Genomic DNA, 6,671 nt, shown 5'->3' on the forward strand with positions numbered 1-6,671 from the left:
GAGAGAGGTCAACGGAGAATGGCCAGACTGGTTCGAGCTGACAGAAAAGCTACGGTAACTCGGATAACCACTCTGTACAATTGTAGTGAGCAGAATAGCATCTCAGAATGCACATGTCAAACCTTGAGGTGGATGGGCTACAACAGCAGAAGACCACGTCTGGCACATTATTAGGACCATAGTGTTCCTAATAAAGTGTATTTACTGTATATAGACGCAGTTAATTTCAAAGTATTTGAGTAAGAATTTGTAAATTTCTGTTTCTTTTTTGCTGACCAAGGACATAGTTGCCATCAGGGAATCTGGGATCAGTGTACGCAATCTGAATTTTATTTCTCCACCAGAGGACTATAAATTACAAAATGATCCTTGAGCTGCAGCAGTAAGACAGTTTGATGATGATCTATAAGAAATTATCTGTGTATACATACAGTAGTATAAACATTGTAAGCAACAAACAAAATTTAGTTGCATGGCTTTTACTGGCACATCTATCATATACTGTCTTTCACTCCTAAGTCTCTGGACTGTCATATTTACTATTATTAAATTTTCAGAGATATGCGTTCTGCATTAGCAGTCTGCAAACCAGCAAAAGGTCTTGTTCTATGTAGACCTCTATACTCTCTTTCTCTATTTCTTCAGTTTTATAACCCATAAAAAGAGATCAGTGAAGCGAATGTGAGGACTGAGCACATGAAGTAGCTACAGCCAGCAGAAGCTGCGGGCACTGTAGGGAGACATCTTAAAGAAAATTAAAAGAGAGCTGAGCTTTCAGGGCAAAGGGAGGATGTGCACACATGCAAATATATTGCTTTTGTTAGTATGAAATAATATAGGGAGACAGGGGCTATTTCCAAGTGAGGAATTGTCACAAGGGCTATATCTCACAAACACAAGCTTTATATTTAATTTCACAAAGACATTAAATGTCTAATCAATCAATCAATCAGCATTTGAACTTTAATGTCTGAAGTACAAATATTAAAAATAAACATTTCACAAAACTTAATTGTTAATATACAACAATGGAAACATAAATAATGAAGGTACATTTTTAGTGAAAGGTTAAACTGTGTTCATAGGACAAGAGTATTTTTCATTTATGTCAGGTCAGGTTGTCAAATGTATTCCAAATGTTATACATTTATGCAATTTACAGTATTAATTGCAATATTTGTTGGCTAAAACAATGGGTTGCCATGTTTGTGCATTACTTTTACATTTTACATCTGTTTACATTTTGCTTAGAAGTACAAATAGGCTGTGTAATGGAAGTTTCTACTGTCAAACTTACCCCATACAGTGTGACAACATGCCCCACTATTGGGGTGTGTAATCACAAAAGGTCAACTTTTGTTCCATGAACTGTATCTTTTACCTGGGCAATGACGGTAGAAATATTCAATAGCATTTTTGTAGCCAATACTTTAAAGTATGTGCCCAGAAATTGACTTTAAAAAATAATCCTACCCTGAGAAATATTCACTAAAGTAAAAAGTGTGCCCCGGTCTCCCTTACTTTGCTTTAACTTAAATTTCAAATGACATATTAATTAAAACTAAAAATTAATTCCACTTCTATCTTCATGTCTCTCATTGGTTTGCAGGTTAGGCCACAATAGCAGTTATAATGAGGGCGATATTTCTATATAAGGCTCAGTCAAGGTGACTCTGGGACACGTTCTCAGTAGAGAGCCAGCAGCAAGACTGCAAGTAATGAATAATCACACACCATCAGCATGTGGAGACACACACCTGTTTTAATTCTCTCTCTCACACACACTCTCTCTCACTCTATTTTGTTCAGCTGTCTCTTTATATATCTCTCTCGCAAAGCATTTGACAGAGCACATCTACAGTATTACTTGTCATTTATTGCATCCTCAAAGCCTCCAACATCAACCACACCACTGTCCATGCATAATAAGTGCCAACACAAGCTTCATGACCAGACGAAATTGATGTGTGACACTGTATGTACCTGTTCTTGCTTACAGAGAGGGTCTGTATTGTATCATCTGGATTATGTGTGGAAAAAGGGAATACACTCTGTGCTACCCCTCTCGGTGTTACACTGACTAAATTGCGAGTTTGTATTGTCTTTTAAATGTCACAGACTTGGACTGGGCTTTATTGTCTTCGGAAAGTAATTGGATTGAAGCTACCAAAAATAAAATTGGCAATAAAATTAGACTGATGATCAAACACTGGAATACAGTGTCACGGACATTAATTAATAAACTCAGAACAAAAACATTCATCTCTTTCATCGTGACTATTTAATCTGATGGCAGTAGGATGGGTTCTGAATAATATTGTATGATAAAAATGAAAAAATGGATGACTGTGGTGGCAGTCTCTAAAATAGATGATGTTTTTAAGGTTAATGCCCTATGAAGTTTTAAATCAACAAAAACTTCTTCCCTACACTAACCTTTAGACCAAAACCTAACTGATAGTGTCATAAAAAGCAAAAGCAAGATGAACAACAGATGAGGTTTTCAAGGTTAATGCTCTGTTGAGTTTTAAATCAACAAAACCAAACTCCCTACCCTAAACCATAAACCTAAACCTAACTGATAGTGTCATAAAAAGCAAACATGACATGAAAAATGCAATTGCTGAAGCAACCAAGTCATTTTGTGGTGCTTCTATGACACTTTCAGCTCACCTGTCAACTCAGATGCTCTTCAGGACTCGTACCCCAGATCTTTGCATGGCAAGTGCTATAATATATCAGTTGTGCTACCGCACAGTTTAATCACACTTGAATAAGCTCGTATGCTGGGGGGGAAAAAATATTTTGTGGTGAAGTAAATATAGCAGAAAAGATTAAGTACTTTCTACATTGAATAAGGGAGTTTAAGGGAGAACTTGAATATATTAAGTAAAAATATTAAGTAAATTCTACATTTGTACTTCATTCAAGCAAGTAAAAATTTAAGTAAATTTTGTTTATGATCGTTTGTAACCTTTACAATGCATCATCATGTATCAGTCCTAAAGTAAAAAAGCTTGTAATATGTATTTGCTAATTTGAGTAAATATCACTGGTAAATAAAATAAGTACATTTTACTTAACTTTACAAAGCTGGTGTTCCTAGCATGCACCGGGTTTAAATAATTAATGAGCTTGCATGGTTTCACTGTTTTATTTACACCGTTTTTAATTTGATTTTGTTTGGTAATTCTTGTTTTGTAAAGAAGTTATCAAATTAATTTTCTACTCAAAATTATCTGTTCATGATCAAAAAAGTATCTGTTGATTGTTACCGTAATCGTGTTTTGTGCACCAAGTGTTAAGTTCCACAAGCACAGCTCTATATCTTGTTTCCATTGCCAGTAATGCAAGGTGATGTTGTCTAGTATACATAGCATGCAATAAGCTTACCTGTGGAAAGCTTCCGTATGTCATGTGGTACGATTAAACGTGGGATTTTTTAATAGAAGTAAAAATATATAAAATATATAAATGTTCATTTAAATTTTACTTTAAGTACAATGTACATCAGATTTGTAAGTAAAAGTTATAGCACTTATTAAAATGTTTAAGTTAAATTTACTCACTTTAATAAATATAATGTCATGAAGTAGATTTTACTTAATTTTATACCATTTGCAAAAAAAACTTGCAAAATGAAAATTAAGTAAATCTTACTAGTCATTTTTTTCACTGTAAATGTACTTGGTCATGTTATACAAACATTAAAATGTATCGCCTTACAAGCTGAATTATGAACTATAATAAAAGTGTTTAGATGTCACAAGTTAGCATTGTGCAAGGAACAGTATGAAAAATACGTGATTATTAACTGATCAGCTGCCGTTTTACTTGTGATTTGTGTGAAAGTAAATAAAAGTCATTGCTGCTGTAGAGCCTCTAGTGTTTGTTTCACCAGGAAACTGACGTGCATCTAAAAATCATCAGGTTATTTTTTTTTTTTTTACCATAATCACAGAGTGTAGATAAAACCACAAAAACATGACATCAAAGAAGTGTTTGAGTAGATCCGGGAGGTCAACCACAGATCAAGCTCTGGAGATACTTAAAAGTTTGAACACACATACAGTACAGAAAACTGTTTATTATTTATGAATGCCAGTGCAGTTTAAAAAAAATATATATATATATATTCTAGCAGTTCAGTCTATACCATTTATACACCATATGCTGTATGATCTGCATATACTGTATATGTGACTTTGAGGCACAGATGTCACATGTAACATCAAAGCATAGCTGAAGACAGCACTACACTAGTATTGGCATGGCATTGACAAGAAAAGGCCTTGTACAAAACATAGCATGTCACTTCAAGGCCTGGCAATTAGAATACAAATGAGCCCGGGATGAGGCAGAGGGGGAATAGATCAGCAGTAATGACTGAAAAGAGAGATCGATGCCTGATTTGCTTTCCTGTGGGTGGATGAAAGAAAAACTGAACTCTTCCACAACAGAAAGACTAACCAAGAACTAAACATAATTCGAATCAAGCCAAAACTCAATACCACCGATGAGGAGATCCAAAGTGTGTGTGTTTCCCCATTACACTGACAGGAGAATGATGAGAAGAGACTGGTGCAGAGGTTCATGAATGACATTCATACAAATGTACAGTAAGCTCCATCCCAAGAGCCCAACAGACTAAGGGACAACATCAAAGATTTGAAAGACCAGTACATCAGGTAGCATGAGTTGGTAAGGCCAACATCTGTCACAAGATGAAGAGGTAGAGAGAGAGAGCAGGAACATTTAAGTGTGCCAAGTGAGGGCAGCATATAATGCAATGCTCATGTTGTATGTGTATAAATATCGTTACATGGCAATAGTGATATGGTAGCAGAACTGGTGAATTGCACACCAACAAAGATTGTACATCATTACTTTTGCATGAGAAACAAAAACACAAAAAATAAATGCATGGTGCGGGTGGTTTGTTTACCATGCACTAGTACATTCTTCTAATAAGAGAGATGGTGCCCTTCACTGGCTGTTTTGAGAACACTATGCACTTCTCAAGGACACAAGTAGTCATTAAATGCAGGACCATGTCTCAGATCTACAGGAAGAAAGACATAGCAAAACATTTAATTGAAATATGCCCAAAAAAATCCATGTTCTTTTGTGGTTTGGGCATAAAGAAACTTGCATATCCTGTGATGTACATTGACTGATGTCTGTGTATTCAGTAAGGGCACCACTGGGTGTCACCATTTTCAGATAAGTGATATTTAGTACTACTCCCTGTGCCAACCTAAATGGGGTTGAATTATGTCCGTAATACTCAGAAGCAATAGGAACATTCTATTTTTTTTTTTTTTTTTTTTAAGCAGACTGACTGACTAAAATAAATAAACAAATAAAAAAATCCTGCCTTTATATATATATATATATATATATATATATATATATATATATATATATATATATATAATTATTTTTCAGGACCACTCTGTTCCGGCCTGGTATACAATATAAGTTCAGCTCTATCAACGGCATATGAGATGCTTACAATTACACAGAAAATAATTTCGGAACATTTTGAAAAGAAAACTATTTCGGAAAACAGTTCCTCCGACAAGCTGTAAAACAAGCAAAATCATGTTTACAGTAATGCACTCACAATGGAAGTCTATAGGTTGAGGCATAGCACTGTAATTAATGTTAAAATATACACTGTTTCAAAGGAATAGTCCCAAAACTTCAACATTATACAGTGCAGGGGGCCTGGGTAGCTCAGTGGTAAAAGACTCTGGCTACCACCCCTGGAGTTCGCTAGTTCAAATCCAGGGTGTGCTGAGTGACTCCAGCCAGGTCTCCTAAGCAACCAAATTGGCCCAGTTGCTAGGGAGGGTAGAGTCACATGGGGTAACCTCCTCGTGGTCGCTATAATGTGGTTCGTTCTCGGTGGTGCCTCCGCTACTGAAACCATCAACCCACGCATCTTATCATGTGGAGAGAAAAAAAGGGGGGGGGGGAACAAAAACATTATACAGTGCATGTTAACAAGGGACTGATATGCCAGAAATGTGTTTTATGTGTTAACATCTAAATTAACTGACTTATTCAAGTCAGATATATTATTTAAATGACTGAATCAACCTAACTAAATTAGGTTACACCAACAAAAATTTTATAGGTTATGCCAAGTATAAATAGATTGGAATAAATAGATTACCTTAAGCTAATTGCAGGTTACCACTTTACTGAACCCAGAACATTCAGACACCTCCCTACAACCTCATTTACCAATCTCTGTAGGTCTTTATAACCTTATAACACTTCAAAAGAAACAAAGTTGAATAAATTCAAAACTGCTAAAGTGGTAACCTACAAATGTTACTGTAACAGCATAAGGACGGGTAAGGAGGAGGCGGGAACCGGCCGAACAGTCAACGTCAATTTTAATCAGAAACTCAACATAAAACAAACATAAACATAAGGACACACATGCAACACAGCCGCTTGTGTCTCTCTCGAATTGGCGCCTCTGGCTCCCCTTTATCTTGCTCTCCCACTGATCAGCTGATTCAGCGCAGGGCCGTGCACCATCACGGCCCGGCCACGCCCTCCTCCTTGTCACAGTTACCTAAGGGAGCTTTTTCTTGATCTAAGTCTTAAAATTAGCTTTGTTGGTGTAACCTAAAGTATTCAGGTTGATTCAGTGA

Source organism: Myxocyprinus asiaticus, chromosome 9 (assembly GCF_019703515.2).
Source record: "Myxocyprinus asiaticus isolate MX2 ecotype Aquarium Trade chromosome 9, UBuf_Myxa_2, whole genome shotgun sequence".
Taxonomy (NCBI): domain Eukaryota; kingdom Metazoa; phylum Chordata; class Actinopteri; order Cypriniformes; family Catostomidae; genus Myxocyprinus; species Myxocyprinus asiaticus.